Source organism: Lathyrus oleraceus, chromosome 7 (assembly GCF_024323335.1).
Source record: "Lathyrus oleraceus cultivar Zhongwan6 chromosome 7, CAAS_Psat_ZW6_1.0, whole genome shotgun sequence".
Taxonomy (NCBI): domain Eukaryota; kingdom Viridiplantae; phylum Streptophyta; class Magnoliopsida; order Fabales; family Fabaceae; genus Lathyrus; species Lathyrus oleraceus.
Window position 1 is genome coordinate 511066341 of NC_066585.1, and position 21995 is coordinate 511088335.

Here is a 21995-nt window from a genome sequence, read left to right on the forward strand (position 1 = left end):
TGAGGGATTGATGAGCACTCTTGCTCAGTTCTATGATCCGCTCTATCATTGCTTCTTATTTCCGGACTTCCAGCTGTTGCCGACTTTGGAAGAATACTCTCACCTTATTGGGATTCCGATTCTGGATCAAGTGCCGTTCAGTGGCTTAGAGAGTATTCTATCTGCTCGAGAGATTTCCAGTCTGTTGCACATAGATGAAGATCTGATTAGAGCTAACCTGACTATCAAAGGCGGAATTCAGGGTTTTCCCTCCGAGTTCCTTATTGCTCAAGCCACTTTTTATGGGAAGGCCATGAGTGAGGATGCCTTTGAGGCTCTATTTGTGTTACTCATCTATGGATTGGTGCTATTCCCCAACTTCGACAAGTTCGTCGACATGAACGCCATTAGGATCTTTTCAGTCCTTAATCCAGTTCCGACCTTGTTGGGTGATGCCTATGTCTCCATGCATTTGAGGAATATGAAGAATGGAGGAGTTATTGTCTGCTGTCTGCCCCTGCTGTACAAGTGGTTTATTTCGCACTTGCCGCAGACAGTTGCTTTCAAGGAGAACAAGGGATGTCTACGGTGGTCTCAGAGACTCATGTCTCTCACCAATGATGATATCACCTGGTATGATCGCGTGTATGATACCGTTCAGATCATCAACTCTTGTGGTGAATTCCCCAATGTGCCTCTTCTTGGTACATGTGGTGGGATTACCTACAATCCTACGCTTGCACGTCGTCAGCTTGGGTTCCCCCTAAAGGATAAACCCCATAACATTCTGTTAGAAGGTGTGTTCTTTCAGGAGGGTAAAGATCCCCAAGGCCTGAAAGCCAGATTTGTCCGCGCTTGGCGCAATATTCGCATAAAGAGTAGGAATGAATTGGGTCCAAAGAACTGCATTGCTTTGGAGCCATACACCTCTTGGGTCAGACAGAGGGCTGCTACCTACTTGATGCCATATGATCATCCGAGACCTACACTGTTGGATGTGGCTGGGCCTTCAACCCTCCCTACCCAACGTGTAGAGGAGTTGAGAGAAGAAGACCTTTCGCGTGCCTGGATCCGCGAGAGAGAGGAATTGCTGCAGCAGCTTAAGGAGAAGGATGATATGATTGAATTTCTCGAGCACCGAGTGATCGACGATCCGAACGACACTTGGACTTCTTTGCTTCCTCAGTCTTCCAAATTCTGGAAAAGGAAGTATGATCAACTTGCAAAGGAGAAAGCTGATATGGAGGCTGCCTATGAGAGAGAGATCAAGAAGTTGTACACTTCTCGTCTTCCAGCATCCCGAGCTAATAGGGATCCATAGGATGTCATTTACCTTTTCTCTTTGTAATAATTGAATCAAAAATGCTGTATTTCTTTGTTTTGATATATTTTGAATGAAATATTTTCCATGAACAATCAAAATGTTTAAATATTCGAAATATTGCAAATGAATACCCTAAGGGTTCCTTGAAAATTAAAGCATTTGCACAAAGCATTTCATGCATCATTCTTGCATAAACAGGTACCCATTTTTCTGGTCTTCTGGTTCTAACCCTTTGATCTTCATTTATTTTGAAGACAAGCTGACTCACCGGTATTATACGAGAGTCAACTCTGCAAGGATCATGGAGCAGTTGGAACAAGAGAACCAGAGTTTGAGAGATGAAGTCGCCAGACTTGGCGCTCTGATGGAGCAACTCCTTGCTGCTCAGAATCAGCCTGCTCCTCAGCCAGCAACTCCCGTTCAGCGGACGGTTATCTCAGAGATAGCTACATCAACGGTGCCTGTCAGTGCCCATCAGCCAAATGCCATGCCTCCCGGTTTTCCTTGGGGGATGCCTCCTGGCTTTATGCCCGATCTGCCAGCTCCTACATTCGCTCAAATGCCGGCATCTAGCCCGGTCCCTATACCTGTACCTCCTGTCGTGCATACCATGCCGAGGGTAGACGACACCATTTATCACTCTGAAGCGTCTGAGGGCTCAGATGTTCATGAGAAAATGGATGCTATGAACGACCAATTCCTCGAGCTGAGAAAGGAATTGAGAACTCTCAGAGGCAAAGATCTCTTCGGCAAGTCAGCAGCCGAACTTTGTCTAGTTCCCGGTGTGAAAATACCAGTCAAATTCAAGGTCCCAGACTTTGAAAAATATAAAGGGAACACTTGTCCTTTGGCACATCTGGTCATGTATGCCAGAAAGATGTCCACGCAGACAGACAATGATCAACTCTTGATCCACTACTTTCAAGACAGTTTGTCTGGTGCTGCTCTCCGTTGGTATATGAGCCTGGACAGCGTCAACATCCGCTCTTTCAATGACCTTGGCGAAGCTTTCGTCAAGCAATACAAATATAATGTTGACATGGCGCCTGACAGAGATCAACTCAGGTCTATGTCACAAAAGGACAAAGAGACGTTCAAGGAGTACGCCCAGAGATGGCGTGAGCTGGCAGCTCAAATCACTCCACCATTAGAAGAGAAAGAGATGACCAAGATCTTTCTGAAGACTCTTGGGTCATTTTATTATGAGAGAATGGTGGCCAGCGCTCCCTCTGATTTCACCGAGATGGTGAACATGGGGATGCGTCTTGAAGAAGGTGTCCGTGAAGGACGGTTAGCAAAAGATGATGGTTCTTCCTCTAAGCGTTATGGAGCGTTTAAGAGGAAAGAAGGTGAAGCTCATGCTGTGCAGTCTCAGCCCAAGCATCGAAGACCCTCTGTTCAGAGGAAGCCTGCACATCATTCCAAACATCAGCACCAGGTGGCTAGTGTGGCGCCTGTATTCAAGGATAATGCTCAGCAGTATCAGCATCAGCAGCAATATCCACAACCGCAATACCAGCAACAGCAGCGTCCACAGCAACAGGCTTACCAGCCTCGTGGAAGTACAACCAATCAGGCTAATGTGAACTATGATAGGAAGAAGGTCAGCTTCGACCCTATTCCGATGACATATACAGAGCTTTATCCCTCCTTGTTGGAGAGGAAGTTGGTTTCACCCAGGGATCCTCCTGCTATTCCTGCAAATCCGCAATGGTGGTACAAACCAGACCAGCATTGTGTCTACCATTCCGGTGCTCCGGGCCACAACGTTGAGAACTGTTTCCCGCTGAAGAATAAGGTTCAAGACCTTATGAGAAGCGGAATTTGAGTTTTGAAGACTCCAACCCAATGTCACCAGGAACCCATTGCCTTCGCATGGGAAGTCTGTGAATATGATCCAGGAAGACCTTGGGAAGTACAAGGTGAAGTACATCAGTCATATCCGGCAGTCATTGGTTGGATTACATAAGATGCTGTGTCAGCACAGTCATTTGGAGCATAACCATGACCAGTGCCGTGTCTGTTCTGTTAACCGCTTGGGTTGTGACCAGGTTCGCAAGGAATTGCAAATGATGTTGAATGAAGGTACCATTGAGATTCTCCATAATCGCAATGTGGATACAGTTGAGCCCGAAGTGAGTGTCATCTCCCCGGTGTTCAAGTTACCAGAGCCCGTTGTTATTCGGTATAATAGCAACAAGCCCAAAGCTTCGCCTTCTCTGATTATCAAGCCAGCCGGCCCTGTGCCTTATTCATCTGATAGAGCCGTACCTTTCCGGTACAATCCTGTTGCAGTCCAGGATGGGGTAGAGGTTCCTTTGCCTTCCACTTCCGTGACCACTATTGCTGATGTTAGTGGATTGACCCGAAGCGGTCGTGTGTTTTCTGCGCCTGCTAAGGCTGTTGCTTCTGAATCTGTTGAGCGCCCTGTAGGGAAAGCTGTGAATGTTCAGAACCCGGCACTTGATGTTGCCCAACCCTCTTCGTCTGTACAAAAGACTCCTGTTTCTTCAGATGGCCCGAGTGGCATTGTTGATGAGGAATCTGATGAGATGCTGAGGCTCATCAGAAAGAGCGAGTATAATATTGTAGACCAGCTTCTACACACGCCTTCCAAGATTTCCATTCTTTCTTTATTGCTGAATTCAGAGCCTCATAGGGAGTCTCTTCAGAAAGTCTTGGACCTGGCGTACGTTGATCATGACGTCACCTTGGAACAATTTGATAGCATCGTTGCAAACATTACCGCTTGCAACACTCTGAGCTTTTGTGACGCTGATCTCCCTGAGGAGGGAAGAGACCACAACATGGCTTTACACATTTCAATGAATTGCAAATCTGATGCAATGTCCAATGTGTTGGTGGACACTGGATCGTCCCTTAATGTATTGCCGAAATCCACACTCTCACGTTTGTCATATCAAGGTCCTCCTATGAGGCAGAGTGGGGTTGTTGTTAAAGCTTTTGATGGGTCGCGTAAGACCGTGATTGGGGAAGTTGACCTCCCAATCAAGATTGGACCAAGTGATTTCCAGATCACTTTTCAAGTAATGGATATTCACCCATCATACAGCTGTCTCTTGGGCAGACCATGGATTCACGAGGCTGGCGCCGTGACATCCACCCTACACCAAAAGCTGAAGTTTGTGAAAAACAAGAAATTGGTTGTAGTAGGGGGAGAAAAGGCTCTCCTGGTCAGTAATCTGTCTTCTTTCTCGTACATTGATGCAGAGGATGAAGTTGGAACTCAGTTCCAAGCTTTATCTATTGATAAACCAATCGAGAAGAAGTCTCCTTCATTCACTTCCTACCGTGATGCTAAGCTGGCCATTGAATGTGGTGCAGTCGCTGGATTAGGGAAAGTGCTTGAACTTGAAGATAACCGTCCCGGGCTGGCATTGGCTATGGTTCTGGGGCATGCAATGAGCAAGGTCTGTTCACCAGTGGAGGATTCATCCATGCTGATCAACCTGCAGAAGAGGAAGCTGCTGCTATCATTGAAGAAGAAGATGCAGAAGACTTGAACAATTTTGTTATTCCTGGTGGTGTCTGCCACAATTGGGTCGCTGTGGATGTTCCTACAGTTATCCATAGATCAGAGTAATTGTTCATTTTGTTTAAAACCCTTCTCCCATGCCAAAAGGAGAAGTGATGACATTGTTGGCAAAGCATATATACAATGATATTTTCATTCAATTTTTGCATTGTTAAACATTTGTTTTTCCTTTGTTTTCACTTTTTGCTTTTCTTTATGAAATCAGTGATCACAAAAAACCATAAAAACAAAATAAAAGCTATAAAAGCAACATTTTTTCATCTGCATAATGATTTGCTTGTTTAAATTCTGAAGTTTTTTCTTAACCAAAATCATTATGCAGGTTGATCCTAAAACCCATTGAACATAATGATCCAACGCCATCTCCCAATTTTGAATTCCCTGTATTTGAGGCAGAAGAAGATGACGTTGAAGAGATTCCTGATGAGATCACCCGTCTCCTTGAGCACGAAGAGAAGATCATTCAGCCGCATCTCGAAGACTTGGAAACAGTCAACTTGGGATCTGAAGATTGTGAGCGCCTGGTGAAGATTGGGGCACTTCTTGAAGGGTCTGTTAAGGAAGATTTGATCAGCTTGCTACGAGAATATTCAGATATCTTTGCTTGGTCCTATGAAGACATGCCGGGTTTAGATACAGATATTGTGCAACATTTCCTGCCTTTGAAGCCTGAGTGCGTGCCTGTGAAGCAGAAGCTCAGAAGAACTCATCCAGATATGGCAGTGAAGATCAAAGAGGAAGTTCAGAAGCAAATTGATGCGGGGTTTCTGGTGACTTCGACATATCCTCTATGGGTGGCCAATATTGTGCCTGTTCCTAAGAAGGACGGAAAAGTCCGTATGTGCGTTGATTACAGAGATTTGAATAAAGCTAGCCCAAAAGATGATTTTCCTCTACCACACATTGACATGTTGGTAGACAATACAGCTAAATTCAAAGTCTTTTCCTTTATGGACGGATTTTCCGGATATAATCAAATCAAGATGGCACCAGAGGATATGGAGAAGACAACATTCATCACACCTTGGGGAACATTCTGTTATCGAGTGATGCCCTTCGGTTTGAAGAACGCCGGAGCCACGTATCAACGAGCTATGACTACCTTGTTTCATGATATGATGCACAAGGAGATAGAAGTCTATGTTGATGATATGATTGCTAAGTCCCGAACGGAAGTTGAGCATATTGAGCATTTGTTGAAGCTTTTTCAGCGTTTGAGGAAATTCCAGCTTCGTCTGAATCCGAACAAATGTACTTTTGGAGTCCGTTCCGGCAAGTTGTTGGGTTTTGTGGTAAGTGAAAGAGGTATTGAGGTTGATCCTGCCAAGGTCAAAGCAATACAAGAGATGCCCGCACCCAAAACTGAGAAGCAAGTCCGAGGTTTTCTTGGCCGCTTGAACTACATTTCCAGATTTATATCCCACATGACTGCCACATGTGCGCCGATATTCAAGCTCCTCCGGAAAGATCAGTCTCATGATTGGACCGAGGATTGCCAGAAAGCTTTCGACAGTATCAAGGATTATCTGTCTGAACCTCCGATTTTGTCTCCGCCTGTGGAAGGAAGACCTCTGATTATGTACTTAACAGTTCTTGAAGACTCGATGGGTTGTGTACTCGGTCAACAAGATGAATCAGGGAAGAAGGAGTTTGCTATCTACTACCTCAGTAAGAAGTTTACTGATTGTGAGTCTCGGTACTCTATGCTTGAGAAGACGTGCTGTGCTTTAGCTTGGGCAGCTAAGCGTTTGCGCCAGTACATGATTAATCATACAACTTGGTTGATATCCAGAATGGATCCAATTAAGTATATCTTCGAGAAGCCTGCTTTAACTGGGAGGATTGCCCGTTGGCAGATGCTGTTGTCTGAGTATGATATTGAGTATCGAGCTCAGAAAGCTATCAAAGGTAGTATCTTGGCTGACCATCTAGCGCACCAGCCGATTGAAGATCATCAGTCTGTTCAGTATGACTTCCCTGACGAGGAAATTCTGTATTTGAAGATGAAAGATTGCGATGAGCCTACACTTGATGAAGGTCCAGAACCTGGTTCCAGATGGACGATGGTGTTTGATGGCGCTGTTAATCAATATGGAAATGGAATTGGGGCAGTAATTGTTAATCCCCAGGGATCGCACATTCCGTTTACAGCAAGGCTAACTTTCAAATGCACGAATAATATGGCGGAGTATGAAGCCTGTATTATGGGACTTGAAGAATGCATTGACTTAAGAATCAAATATCTTGATGTCTATGGTGATTCAGCTTTGGTTGTCAATCAGATCAAAGGTGAATGGGAGACAAATCAACCAGGTCTCATCCCATACAGAGATTATGCAAGGAGAATTTCAACTTTCTTCACAGAAGTTGAATTTTATCATATTCCTCGAGAGGATAATCGGATGGCAGATGCCCTTGCAACGCTTGCTTCCATGATTGTTGTCAGATGGTGGAATGATGTCCCAATATTACTGTGATGCGCTTGGATAGACCCGCTCACATATTTGCAATTGAAGACGTGAAAGATGACAAGCCTTGGTATTTTGATATCAAGAATTTCCTCCAGAACCAGGTCTACCCGCCTGGGGCATCTGTGAAAGATAGGAAAACTTTGAGAAGGTTGTCAGGCAGTTTCTACCTCAGTGGAGAAGTGCTGTACAAGAGAAATTTTGATATGGTTTTGCTCAGATGCGTGGATAGACACGAAGCAAACCTATTGATGACTGAGGTCCATGAGGGTTCATTTGGTACTCATTCCAATGGACATGCCATGGCTAAGAAGATGTTGAGAGCAGGCTACTATTGGTGACAATGGAGTCTGACTGTTGCAAGTATGTGAAGAAATGTCACAAGTGTCAAATTTATGCGGATAAGATTCATATTCCTCCGACACTCCTGAATGTGATTTCATCACCATGGCCTTTCTCTATGTGGGGAATCGACATGATCGGTATGATTGAGCCGAAAGCGTCCAATGGACATCGGTTTATTCTCGTAGCCATTGATTACTTCACCAAATGGGTTGAAGCCGCTTCGTACGCGAATGTAACCAGGCAGGTGGTTGTGAAGTTTATCAAGAACCAGTTGATTTGCCGTTATGGTGTGCCAGAAAGGATCATTACTGATAATGGATCCAATCTGAATAACAAGATGATGGATGAGTTGTGCGCTGAATTCAAGATTGCACACCACAATTCCTCTCCTTACAGACCTAAGATGAATGGGGCTGTTGAAGCTGCTAACAAAATATCAAGAGGATCATCCAGAAGATGACTGTCACGTACAAAGATTGGCATGAGATGCTGCCATTTGCTTTGCATGGATATCGTACGTCTGTACGCACTTCAACAGGGGCAACCCCTTTCTCTCTTGTTTATGGCATGGAAGCCGTTCTCCCAGTAGAGGTGGAGATCCCATCAATGCGAGTCTTGATGGAAGCCAAGTTGACTGATGCTGAATGGATTCAGAGTCGTTATGACCAGTTGAATTGATTGAAGAGAAACGATTAACTGCCATGTGCCATGGTCAGTTATATCAGCAGAGAATGAAGAAAGCATTCGACAAGAAGGTCAAGCCTCGTGTTCCGAGAAGGTGACCTTGTGCTCAAGAAAGTTTTGTCTTTCGCGCCCGATTCCAGGGGCAAGTGGACTCCAAACTACGAGGGTCCATATGTTGTTAAGAGAGCCTTTTCAGGCGGAGCTTTGATGCTTACAACAATGGATGGGGAGGATTTCACTCGTCCTGTGAATTCAGATGCAGTTAAGAGATACTTTGCCTAATAAAAAAAAGTATATGCAAATGAAAAAAAAAGAATGAATGAAAACAGAATTGCTCGCTAAGTTGAAAACCCGAAAGGGCGGCTTAGGCAAAAATGAGCGTCTCGGTGGAGAACCTGCAAGGGTAATCCAGGCAAAAATTAGAGACTTAAAAAAGTAATATATTTGCATCCCGCTAGATTGAGTACCTCACTCTGGGGCAATCTAGGCAAAAATTAGGGATTTGGCAAGTAACTGCATCCTGACAAGACTTTCTGGTTTATCAGTCGTCATTTCGTCAGAAGATTCTCGATTCGTCGTCAACCGAAGCTTCGGATACATCGAGATTCAAATTGGTAGAGAAAGGATCATTATGTTCAATGTAGCCCTCTTCCAATATATATCACTGATTTCAAATTTGTACAGATCTATGGAGTCTTGCCATTTGCAGACTACCATTCTATCAAATCAATTTGAGCTTTTTATCCAATTATTTGCACTCTTATTTGTTTCAATTCAACAAATGTTTTGCATGTTTTAAATTGATAAAATGTCATTGTTTTAAACAAATCAATTTTTCAAAATTTTTGTTTTAAACAAAGTGAACATTCACAAGATTGAAAGGATACTCAAGAATATCTCAGTGCTCTCCCGAGGGTGGCATGATTCCCAACAGGTAAGACATTGGTTCATATTCCTGGTTTGGTGTATCTTCTTTCTCCAGACCTTTGTTGAGGTTATCCTCAAGCAGAGTTGTTGTTGGGGTTGTTCCCCAGTACAGTCGCAAGCAGAGTGATTTGTTGTTGAAGACTTCGTTTCTCCAGCAGCAGTTTTTCCCTAGCATGGGTGTTTTCTTAGAAGTTTCGGTGGTTGATGGTTTGTCATCCTGGTGCCCCGTCACTTTCTCCAGTGGGTCATATCCCCAGACTTTATTTGTCTCCTCAGCACAGTCATGAGTGTAACTGATTGATTGATACTCCCCTCGGAGTCGCGAGTAGAGCTGTTATTAATATCCCCACCAGGGTTGAAAGTGGAGTTGTTGCCTCTTCTCCCCATGCAGTATGCCAGCAGGAACTGTCTTTTTCCTCAGCATGATTGTTTTCTTTTGAAGACTCGGTAAGTCAGTGGTTTGATACCCGGTACTTTACCTTTTCCCCGGCGAAGTCGTCTGTGGAATTGTTGCTATCTCTCCATCAGAATTTTTCTCTCTAGCAGAGCAGGATTTATTTTCTGAGCAGTTTGATTTGGGTTGACATCCCAGTATTGCAACCATCTTTTCCTCAGCTTAGTCTGCAGATTGTTTGTTGTGGCAGTTTCGCCCGTTGATTGCGCCTTCAATCCCCAGTATGGTTGGATGATGGCTTTTGCCTCCAGTGAACGGATTTGATTTCCTGACTGTTTGTAATCCCCGTTAGAGTGGTTTATTGCAGAATCTACTTGTTGTGATCAGTTTGCTATGTATATTCTCCCCAAGCGGAGTGGTTTATTGCAGAATCTATCTGTTTGATCTGTCCTCCCTCAGTGGGTTGTTCCCCAAGAGAGTAGCCGACAGTTTTCCCCAATAGAGTTGCTTATGCAGTAAGATTCTATCTGGATGTTATCATTCTCCCTCAGTGGGTTGTCCCCCAGCGGAGTTGTGTGGAGTTGCTTCTACAGCAGTTCGTGTTCATGCACTTTTTTGTTTCTCAGTTAACACTGGGATCCCCTGCAGATACTTTGGGACTTCTCTTGTTCCCCTACAAATTCGTCTTGGAGGCTGTCTTGCCCGTTGTGACTTTCTGTACCCTGATTGGGTTGTTTCCTGATATTTCTGATTCTTTGCTTCTTCAGCAGTACCCGCAGATCTTTGCTTTTCAGCACGTAGATCTCCGCAGATTGGCTCTCCAGCTGGTTTTTCCCCTGGAAGTATAATACCGGACGTCCGGTTCCTGAACCTGTTTGTGTTAGAATTGTCTGTTTTGTCAGCATTCATCAAACATCAATCACGCATATTCATGCATATTCATAAACATTCAGATATTCATGTTGCATTTCTTGCCATATATCTTTTGTTTGTCGTGTCTCCTGCTATGGTGATATAGATCTCTTTACAGATCTCTCCAAGCAGATGTCGGGTGTTTAAAAATCTCTCCATATAGAGTCAACCCCATAAGCAGAAAATGAGTCTGTCTTTCCTTCTGCAGTTCCCCACTGAGATATACCCTCGTGGATGACGGTTTCTTCCGTTTCCTCCCAACACATATATTGGGATGGATTTTCCTATTTGAGTTATATCCTCATTAGGACGTGTCTTTATTCAGTCCGTCTTTTCGAATTATTCCGAATTGACTATTTGTCAGATATCTTGTGTTTCCCAGTGGGTTGTTCCCCAGCGGAATGTTTTTGGTCTTCTACCTCATACCCGGTAGTTGTAAATCCTATCTTTTCCTGCTCTCATGCAGTTTGTGGTTTGTTATCAACCCTATTTTGGTTTCCCGTGCGGATTTGTGATTTGTTCTATCCCCACGTGGAGTTGTTGGTCTTCTACCCCGTATTCGGTAGATGTAAACCCTAATTTTGTGGTTATCTTCATTCAATATATTTGATGATGATTTTCCTTTGCTTGTGTAAGTTGCTCAGATCAGCACTTATATCCCCAGCAAGTTTTGTGGATAATTGCCGTATGCTAGCAATTTTATCCCCAGTGGGTCTTTTCACCGTATGCTAGTGATTTGTTCCCCGGATCACTGGTTGTTTACCAGTGCATCCCCAGCTAGTCTTCTGTCGATAATTGCCGGATGCTTGCAATTTATCCTCAGCAGTTTGCCTTTCATTTACCCTTTTGTTGGTAATGTCTGTTGCTCCTTTTTTGGTTGGTTATCATTATATACCTAATTTGGTATCCCGATGCCTTTCTGTTCGGTTGATTTATCCTTTATAAACCCAGTAACCGGTTGTGGATAATCTTCCATGCGAGTATATTATTCACGGTCTGCCGGTAATGAATAGTATATCTCATGCACTCTTCAGTCGAAGCCTTTTGTGTTTCCCCGGTCGAGTAAGATTCGTTATTTCCTTTGTGGAGTCGAATATTTTCTTGTTGTTGGATAATTGCCGGATGCTTGCAATTTATCCCTTTGAGTTGTCTTTCGTTTACCCGTATGCTTGGTATCGATTGTCTCTCTCTTTTTGGTTAGTCACCTATTATATACCCAGTAACCGGTATCTCTGGTGTCTTTTCCTTTCGAGTGTATTATTCACGGTCTGCCGGTAATGAATAATATTTCTCATGCGCTCTTTAGTTGGAATCCTTTGTTGATTTTCCCCAACTGAGCAAGATTCGTATTCTTTGTAGAATCGAGTATCCATCCTTTAACCAGTTTGTGTTTGGATGATGAGTGTTTTGGAAGTGAAATCCAATTCACGTTTTCGGTAGATCACCTATTATATGCCCAGTAACCGGTATCTCTGGTGTTTCTTACCATGCGAGTTTATTATCTACGTTCTGACGGTAATAGATAATATATCTCATGCGAGTTTATTATCTACGTTCTGACGGTAATAGATAATATATCTCATGCAAGTATTCTATCCACGTTCTGACGGTAATGGATATTATATCTCGTTCACTCTTGAGTCGATCTTTTGATTGTTTTCCCCTCAGAGTAAGATTCATTTTCCTTGTGAAATTGAATGTCCATCCTATAAACCAGTTTGCTTTTCTAGCTCCCTTCAGGATGATGAGTGTTTTGGAAGTGAAATCCAATTCACGCTTTGGTCGGTCACCTATTATATACCCAGTAACCGGTATCCTTGGTGTTCCCTCCTTTCTGCTCCCTATTATGACCTCGGTCCCCCTGTGGAGTCAGATTTTCTTGAGTTGTTACCCGTATGCCTGGTAACATCTCATTCTTTTTGTTGCTTTCCCCAGTGGAACTTTTTGTTGCTTCTCCCCAGGAGTCAGCTTGTGTTTCTCCAATGGATTTATTTTCCATTTGGATTTCTTTTCCCAGTGTGAGTTCTTCACTCCCCAGTGAGTTCTCCAGTCTGTTTTTCTGTTTTCCTTAATCAGAGTCGTGTCTTGTTCACGTTGTGTCAGTTTTGTTTTCCCCAGTTTGGAGTCGTGTATTGTCCACGCATTTCTTTTTCTTTTATTATCCCCATAGAGTCTTATTAGAGTCTCTGTTCTTGGTGAGTGTACTACTCCGATGGGTCGTCTTTTCTTCTGTGTGAATCATATTCCCCACAGAATTTGTGTCTTTTGCATACATACATTTGCATCATGAGGTCTCTTAGGGACCAAAATTTGTCTCATTACTGTTATTTAAGTCCATTCTACCACGTCGAGATGAAGATTTCTAAACTTCACTTCTCCGGCTAGAATGACCTTAAATAGGGGCATCTGTAAGACCCCAATTTTGGGCCCTAAGATCCCTCATGGCCCATATCATTCATATCATAACCTCAAGGATCATTGCATGCCTTTGTCCCCTCCTAGTGGGTAGATTGCCTTGTAGGTTTGTTTCTTGATCGCCAAGCATACTTTGCATTTGTATATCTTTGCTTTCATATGTTTATCATTCAAAAAGTACAAAAATATTGTCTGTCTAACCTTGTTGCTTGCAGTTGAAGCAATCATCAGCAATTAGGTCAAAGTCAGTCATTGATCAGTCAAAGCAATGGATGGTGGCCATTCTTGTGGAATTTGGACATCATGATCAACAATCAGAGGTTCATACATCTTGAGACATCATTTGAAAACAAGTTCTCAAGGAATTAGGGTTTGGAAATCATCAGAAGAAGTTCAATCAGTCCAAAACCCTAGAAAAGTCAACAGACAGTCAAACTTGGTCAACTGTGGATTTAATCAAGGATTTGATGGATAGAATTGATCTGAAGGAGTTCATTCATGCTTGTATAAACCTCATCTATCATGTTCAACCTCATCATGGAAGAAAATCAAGCCAATCAGAAAATTTTCCAGAAATAGCAAGTGGACCTGTAATTTCAACTGCCAAAAATGGAAACTTCTTGATCTTAAACTTACATCATGATACAAGCTTCAAATGAATTTTTGCCCAACATGAAAGTTGAAGATCTTGTCTTCCCATTTTTAAAAAGTCCAAGAACATCAAAATCCCATGTGTGGTTGTCAAGATATGATCAAATCATTTTTACCAAATTTTGAACTTCAACAAGCCATATCTCTCAAACCATAAGGCCAAATTTGGTGGGGTTTTTTCCTACAAACCACATTTTTCATCCTCTTTCCAAAAATATAAATTTCATGACCTAAAACCTTGCCAATCAAAATGGCATTTTTGGACCTTTTGCATTTAAATTCAAAGTTTGACCAAACTTTGACTTTTTGAGTTTTTGGCTTTTTCTTGATTTGGTCAATTGGGAAATGTTCCATACAATATTTGTGATTTGTTCCAAGCCATAAACCATCATCATACCACCTTTACACCTCATTTTGACCAAAGTTGCACAAGTTGTTATTTTTGCAAATTGGAGCATAAGAACAAAGCAAGGTACAGCCTTCCATGTATAACCAAAACAGCAAAATTGCAGTCTGTTTCCAGCCTATTTGAGGCCCAATTCGCAGCAAACACACCCTCCAATCTCCACTGGTACACATTTAGCAAAAAGGCAAAAACCACATTTTAAGTTAAGCAAGATTATCATTCTCTAAACCAACTTTAAACAGACAATATAAATGCATTTTTCTGACATTCTCACAACCCTAGACTGCAGCCTCCACGTAAAAAACACACTCATTCTCCCTTCTTGCATTTTTGGGCAATTGGCATTTTTCTGCTGAAAGTTTAAAAGCACACAAGTAAACCTTGATTGATTCTTCATCTATACATATTCTTGAGCACATTTTCACCACCAAATCCCAGCTGTAACCACCAGTCCACGACTGTTTCTTCAAGAGCACCATTGATGGCAGATTTCGAGCTGGACTAAGCTATGCATCCTTGAGCTAAATTTCTGCAAGCATTCAACCTTTGGAAGCTGTGTGATTGTTTGTTTCGAGCTACATCCATCATTTCCTCACTATTTCCAGTTTTTCTTCAAAAACAAGTAAGCCCTCAACTTTCTCTTTTCATCAAAACATGCCATGTATCTTATAGTTCTTTGTATGCTGAGCATTATGAAACTTGAATCACATTGAATGGTGAACTATGCTGTCTTAAAACTTGATTTTATTTTTGTGTATTAATGCATTTTGGTTCGATTTGGTTTGTTTGCAATGTTTTAGTGAAAAGTAATGATATATTCCTGTTGCTTTAAGTTTGTTAATGCTATTGGTATGCTCATATTTAATTTCTGAGTACATTGAATTTTCGAGCTTATGGTGATGATGAGTTTATGCTGCTGTTGTTCAAACCTGTGCCTTGCCCAGATTTTTTTTCCAGGATTAAATGTTGTTTGGTTGTGATTATTGTTGCATGAGGATAGTGTGGCATGGCCATTGTGTGGTTGTTAATTGCTGGATGAGTTTTGTTCATGATGGAGTGTTGATGATGATACCCTGTTCATAACTGTAAGCCTGCCCAGAATTTGCTCGACTGTCTGTTTTGTTGTTGTTAGGCTGCTGTATGAACATCTTTGTTTTAGCTACCATGCTGTATGCATAAGTCTACTTGAAGTTTGTTTATGATTGATGATATAATGATGGATGATGATGAATGCTTGCTACAATTCAGGAAACCCTATCCAGAAACTTGCCTGCTTTTGTTATTTGGTTGTTTATGTCATGAAGTACATTGCTAAATATCTTGCTGTTTGCCATGTTTTTGAATGTTGAATGATGATAACATATGCTGATGAATGTTGGAGATGATGACATGCTACTGATAAACTACCTGTCCGGCTCAAACTTTTGCTTGAATGTTGTTTTGGTGTGTTGCTGTTTAGATGTGCATGAGCATACTGTTTCTTTGCCTTGTTTGCTTGACATAAGGCTTGTACCTTGTTTAATGATGTTTTGCTTGAATTAATGACTGCTGTTGTATGTTGATGTTTAAGTCATGAGGATTTTCCACCATGCTGTTGCTGCCCTGCTGTTATTTGCTTTGTTGGTCGAATGATGATGATGCTTAATATGTACATGCTGCTGTGTGTGTATGTTGGAATTTATTTTGTAAGATGTTGAACTTGCTTGAAATTCCATGATGCTGTTGTTTTCAACTTATGCCATGAGAATTATGTGGTATGCAAGTTGACTGCTTGCTAATGCCTGCTGTTGTGTGCTATTGTTGGTTTTGTTTAGATGTTGGCTGAATTTGTTTGAAGCTCACCATAAGCCATGCTGCTAAAACCATGTGCTGTCTTGAGCAGGCCCTTGAAAATCCATATGATTTGTTGGTCATGCTGATTAAACATTGTTTGCTATTGCCCATGCTGCTGTTTCGAAACTTGCCATGACCTCAATGTTGATTACATGAACCTTGCTTGCTAAAATCCTGCTGCAGTTTTGAACATGAATGTTGTTGTTGATTAGCTGCTATTTGGTTTGCCATGATAGAATATTGATTAATGATTACATGATGATGATTATTGTATGCTGGTCGAATTTTACATGAACTTTGTCATTGCCTTGCTGACTGCCATGCCTCTTGAATTTTGGTTTGAGAATGCATGTTGATGATGAACTTGTATTGATTACATGTTTATATGCTGTTACTTAATGCTTGTTCATAAAATTAACATGCTGTTGTTTGTTGCATTCGGACATGGATGCTGGTTTATGGTATGATTATTGCTACATGTTGCTGTTGGTTTTAATTGATGAATGAAACATGATGATGAATACCATGCTGCTAACCATGCTGTTATGCCCTGCTGTTCGTGAGCCCTCATATTTTCCATAATTTCTATCCATGATGTGTTGGCTGCTTGCTAAATCCATGTTGTTGTGTGCTGTTGTTCATGTTGCTTGATGTTGCCATACCATTACCATGCTGCTTTTGAATGATACCTTGTTTCGATTTCTGTTTACATGAAGATGGTATTGCTATTATGATGAACTGCCCAGGAATTCCACCTGTTGTGTTTGTATAGTTGCTGCATGATGATGATGAGTATGCCATGCTATTGTTTTGGGTTGTTTGATCTGTTGATGAAGAATGATGAATGTTGCTGCTGCTGTTATGTTGAATGCTGTTGTTTAGTTGCTGCATGATGATTGATGAATACATGAATGCCATAATGCTGTGTTTAAACCGTATCATTTCCAGAAAATCTCATGATTATACTATGTTGATGTTGGCTGATGATGCGTGATATTTGCTGTTCATGAGTCATGCCTATTTGAGTGATGATGATATGCTGTTGTGTTGGTCGAACCATGATGTTTGGTGTTGTTGAATACATGAACCATTGCCAAACCCTAGGGTTTATACATGAGTTATGCCCAGAATTTGTTTGATTGGCTTTTGCTGTTGAATCTTTGCGCATGTACTGTTCCATTGGCTAATAGCCAATAGGAACATTTCCTCAGCGTGACCAAAACGCTGCAGTTTGGTTAAGTGGCGCCGGTATTACGAAATTGCCATCCTGTTGACTTTGTTTGACCCTTTTGCCATGCTCTTGTTCATGCTTGCTACATTATTTCATCCAACTTCAACAATTATTTTCTAATTCATTTTTCATCCAAAAATTATGATTCTTTTTCCATGATGTTCACAATTGAGTCTAGTATTTAATTATGAATTTTAATGATTGTTCCATTGGCTGGATTTTTTATGGTAATTATTTTCTTGACATGTATGCATGAATGATACATTGTGCCTTTTCAATTGTGAAATTCTCATGTTATATCCAATGCCTTTGAATTTTTTTGTGATGATACTAGACACATTGATCTTCATTTCCATATAAAGTTTGTGGATTTCTCATTTGTGGTTTGATAGATATGAATTTTTGAATTAGGGTGTGACAATTTGTGTCACACCAATGATGTGCAAATGTATGATTTTTGTTCACACACTTCCCTTCATCCAAATGACTTGAAATTTTGCATGAATGATCTATCATATGTCTAGTTTATGTATGAATTTTCTTGGAATTAATCTTGCTGTTTTCCATTTGATTAAGAATTTTCTTCCATATGTGGTCATTTGTTGACTTTTTGTGCTATGCCTTGCCAAATCTTTTGTGAAATTCTCAAATCTTATTGTATGATCATGAAATTTCATATGTGATAACTAGACACTTCAAGCTTTGCATTGGTGTTAATCTCATTCATTTCTCTTCTGTTTTCAAATTGATATGATTTTTTGAAGTTGACCCATGCTTGTTGACTTTCACCATGCTTACTTGAATTTGATTTGCCTTCATGATTTTATTTGACTGCCTTCCTCTCATCCAAATGCTATGAAATTTGACATGCTTGCCATGTTAGATGTTAGGATTGAGTGTGATTTATTTCATAATTTTTGAAAAGGTTTGAGTTGACTTTTGAAAGAAGTCTTTGCTGTTGACTTTTGTATGCTTCTCTTGCCATGCTTTGCATTCATTTGTGTATGAAATGACCTTGATGCATGATATAAGTTTGAATCCAATTGTGTTTGATTCCTACATGATTGAATTTGACTTTGATTGAACATTGCTTGCTGCCTTGACTTTTTCTTTCATCTTTGACCCTAGGCTAGCCCTAGTGGTCTTCTAAGCTTATGTTGAGTTCATCTGTTTCAGGTTGAGCTACAATACCTCAAAGACCTTTCAATTTTGGTTGAGTTGATCTTGTTATCATGTGCTAACACTTGTTTTGCAGGTTGACTCATATGCTTGAGTCTTTGTGCCTTGCACAATTGGTCCCACTGTGTGACTATTGGTTCATTATCTTTTGTTTTTGACTGTTGAGCTGTTTAATAATTGGTCTGACTTTTGCAGGTACTTTAGTTGCCTAAGTTCTTTGAACTTGATTGCTTGCTTTGCTTTTTAGCATTTGCTTTGAGGTATAATTACTTCTTCTTCATGTAGTCTGGAGACCCGGTCTGTTATTTGACCGGGCAAACTGTCTGAAGTCCTCCTTAAGAGGCAATGCCTGTGTTTGTTTATATTTGTCCTAAGCAGGAAAAGTCCTTCAAGTAAGGCAATTGGTGGAAGGTAGGGATAAGCAATCTATCCCCCACTATTCAGTGTGTCCTCTCTTTGCTCCCATTACATGGTTGTAGCATTGAGATAAAAACCCAAGATCTATCGAGTCAATAATGTGGAGAGAGTTCCTACTTTCTGAACTCCCACACTTTCTTTGATGCTCTCTCTGATCTGAGATTGAAGCAATGAGGCACACCCCTCATCTCCTTTTCATCTGCTTCACCTGAGCCCCTCAATGGCCAGGTTAAGAGCAACCTTTACCCATTACAGTGGACTTTTAAAGTCAAACCCTCTTGTGTGAGCCCCAATTGTTTGGCTATAGAGTGTGTTGTTTGATATTCATTGATTGATTGATTGCTTCATGTGCACTTGTTTGCCTGTATGCTATGCATTTATCATCATCATCAATTGCCATTAATGCATGATCATCTCATTTGTTTTGTGATGTTATTATTGTTGTTTGCCCATTGAGGACAATTGTAAGCCCATTGCTTTGGCATTTGATCCTGTGATATGGAAGGATAGAGTGTAAGACCTCATTGGTCACTCATATCTTCTGTTTATCTGTGTGTATGTGAGGATACAGTTATAAGTCCCTGTAAGTTGGCATCTGTTGTCCTGTGATCATAATGTGATCTGTTTAATTCTGTATGTGAGGTTGCAGTTATAAGTCCCTGTAAGTTGGCATCTGCTTTCCTGTGATCATAGTTGGTTCATCTGTTTGTATGAGAGGTTGCAATTATAAGTCCCTGTAAGTTGGCATTTGCATTCCTGTGATCATATTGTTGCTTTTGTTCTTGTATGTGAGGATCCATCGTAAGTCCCTGTGATGTGGCATTGGATTTCCTGTGAGCATACTGTGGAATTAACCTAAGTCCAGATAGATTGGCAATTAACTTCCACTTCTCATCTTTGTTTTTCTTTTGAGGAGATTGGTGTAAGTCCATTGAGTGGCATCTGATGTCCTGTTCTGTTTTGGGAGACTGGTGTAAATCCATTTATTGGTATCCGGTATCCGCTTTTTATTTCTTTGCCTGTGGAGATTAGTGTAAGTCCATTGAGTGGCATCTGACATCCCTTTTTGTTTTAGGAGATTGGTATAAGACCATTGATTGGCATCCGGTATCCGCCTTTCTTTGCTTTGTTTGTTTATTATTATCCATTATATTCCAAAGGACACACTTGAATCATCTGTTATATGATTTCAAGAAGTGAACCTTCTAAGGAGTTTTACTATCCATCCCTCATCCATTCATCATTCATTATGTCCTAGACTTTTCACACTTTACCTTTCAAACTTGACATAAGTGTTGTGCAAACATCTTCATGTTTTCTAACTAAAAACCTGGACTCAAGTCCTTGACCTTTTTTCAAACTTCATTTTCATAATACTTGTTTGAATTGATCTTAATTATACTTCGACTCCATTTTCATAATCATAATCAGTAATTCCACTCATTCACTTGTTTTGGCTTTGCCCATTAATCTTTTCATACATGAGCTATAGGTTTGATTTATCTTAGTGGTTGATGTTAATCTCACCTTCTGTCTTTAGTGATTGAATTGTAAGCCTTCCTCGCCTATTATAGGGTTAACCCCTCCCTGGCCAGTTGAAGCTTTTCTCACATGGTGGACGTTGTTGTTTATATAAGGTTGAGTTTTCTCCCGTGGATAACGTAAGACCTAGGGTTTGTGTTTAAAATTGAACCTAACCCACTTTTGGAAATCTTTTAGCCGAACTACGGCGTTCTGATCCTTACCTTTGATGGAAGGTACGTAGGCAACGGGTTCATCCGTTCGAACCCAATAACCCAATAATAAATAAAACTTGTATATTCTTTTCTCATCATCCCAATCATGTTTGCACAATCTTTATGTCATAACAAATAACAATCTTTTACAACAAGTGTGAAAAGGGCTCCCTAGGAGTACCTAGGACGTAGTGGGTGCCTAACACCTTCCCATTGCGTAATTTACCCCTTACCCAGAATCTCTGATCTTTTTATTAGTTTTCTACGTGTAAAACTTCTTAGGCTTTTGTTCGCTTTTTAGCCAATCCTTTGGATAAATAAAAGTGCGGTGGCGACTCGAAATTGAATGTATCTCTTAGCTTATGATTTAACCAATAGATCATATAGCGACGAATACACTGCTACAGAGGGTTCATTCATGGGAATGATCAACACTTAGTTGCTGTGATTGAGGACAGTGAAGATGAAGCTTGCGCTAACTTTGTGACGTATCGCCAGATTTGCAACAATTGGGTTGTTGTTGATGTTCCTACTGTTGTTCATCGCTCTAAGTAATTTGTTTTCATTTTTTAAGAAAAGTCCTTCTCTTATGCCTAAGGGAGAAGTGAACATTATTGGGCATTTCACTTATCATCAATAAAATACAATTTTATTCATCCATATCTATGATGTTTTATTTTTACTTTTTACTTTTCTGAAAATGCTAATCACAAAAAAACATAAAAAAATAATAATCTCCCATCTACATAATATTTGGTCACAATTCACTTCTCTAAAATCAAAATATCAAATCATTATGCAGGTTGATTCTCAAACCCATTGAATACAATGATCTTACTCCCTCTCCAAACTTTGACATCCCTGTGTTTGAGACTGAGGAAGAAACTGATGATGAAGAAGTATCTGATGAGTTATCTCATTTACTTGAGCATGAGGAAAAATCCATTCAGCCATTCGAAGAGTAGATTAAATTAGTCAACTTGGTTCCGAAGATGATCAGAAGGAAGTCAAGATTGGGTCTCAACTGTGTCCAGAGGCTAAGAAGAGGTTGATTGATCTTCTTCGAGAGTATTCAGATGTGTTAGCTTGGTCCTATCAAGACATGCCTGGTTTGGATTCCGAGATTGTGGAGCATAGATTGCCATTGAAGCCAGAATGCTCATCGGTCAAACAGAAATTAGAAAGAACTCATCCTGATATGGCAGTAAAGATCAAAGAGGAAGTGCAGAACTAGATTGATGTTGGTTTTATTGTTACCTCCAAATATCCGCAGTGGGTGGCCAACATTGTGCATGTTCCTAAGAAAGATGGAAAAATCCGCATGTGTGTTGATTATAGAGGTTTGAATAAAGCTAGTCCAAAAGATGACTTTCCTCTAGCACACATTGATATGTTGGTAGACAATACAACTAATTTCAAAGTCTTTTCGTTTATGGATGGAATTTCCGGTTATAATCAAATTAAGATGGCACCTGAAGATATGGAGAAGACCACATTCATTACACCCTGGGGAACATTTTGTTATAGAGTAACGCCTT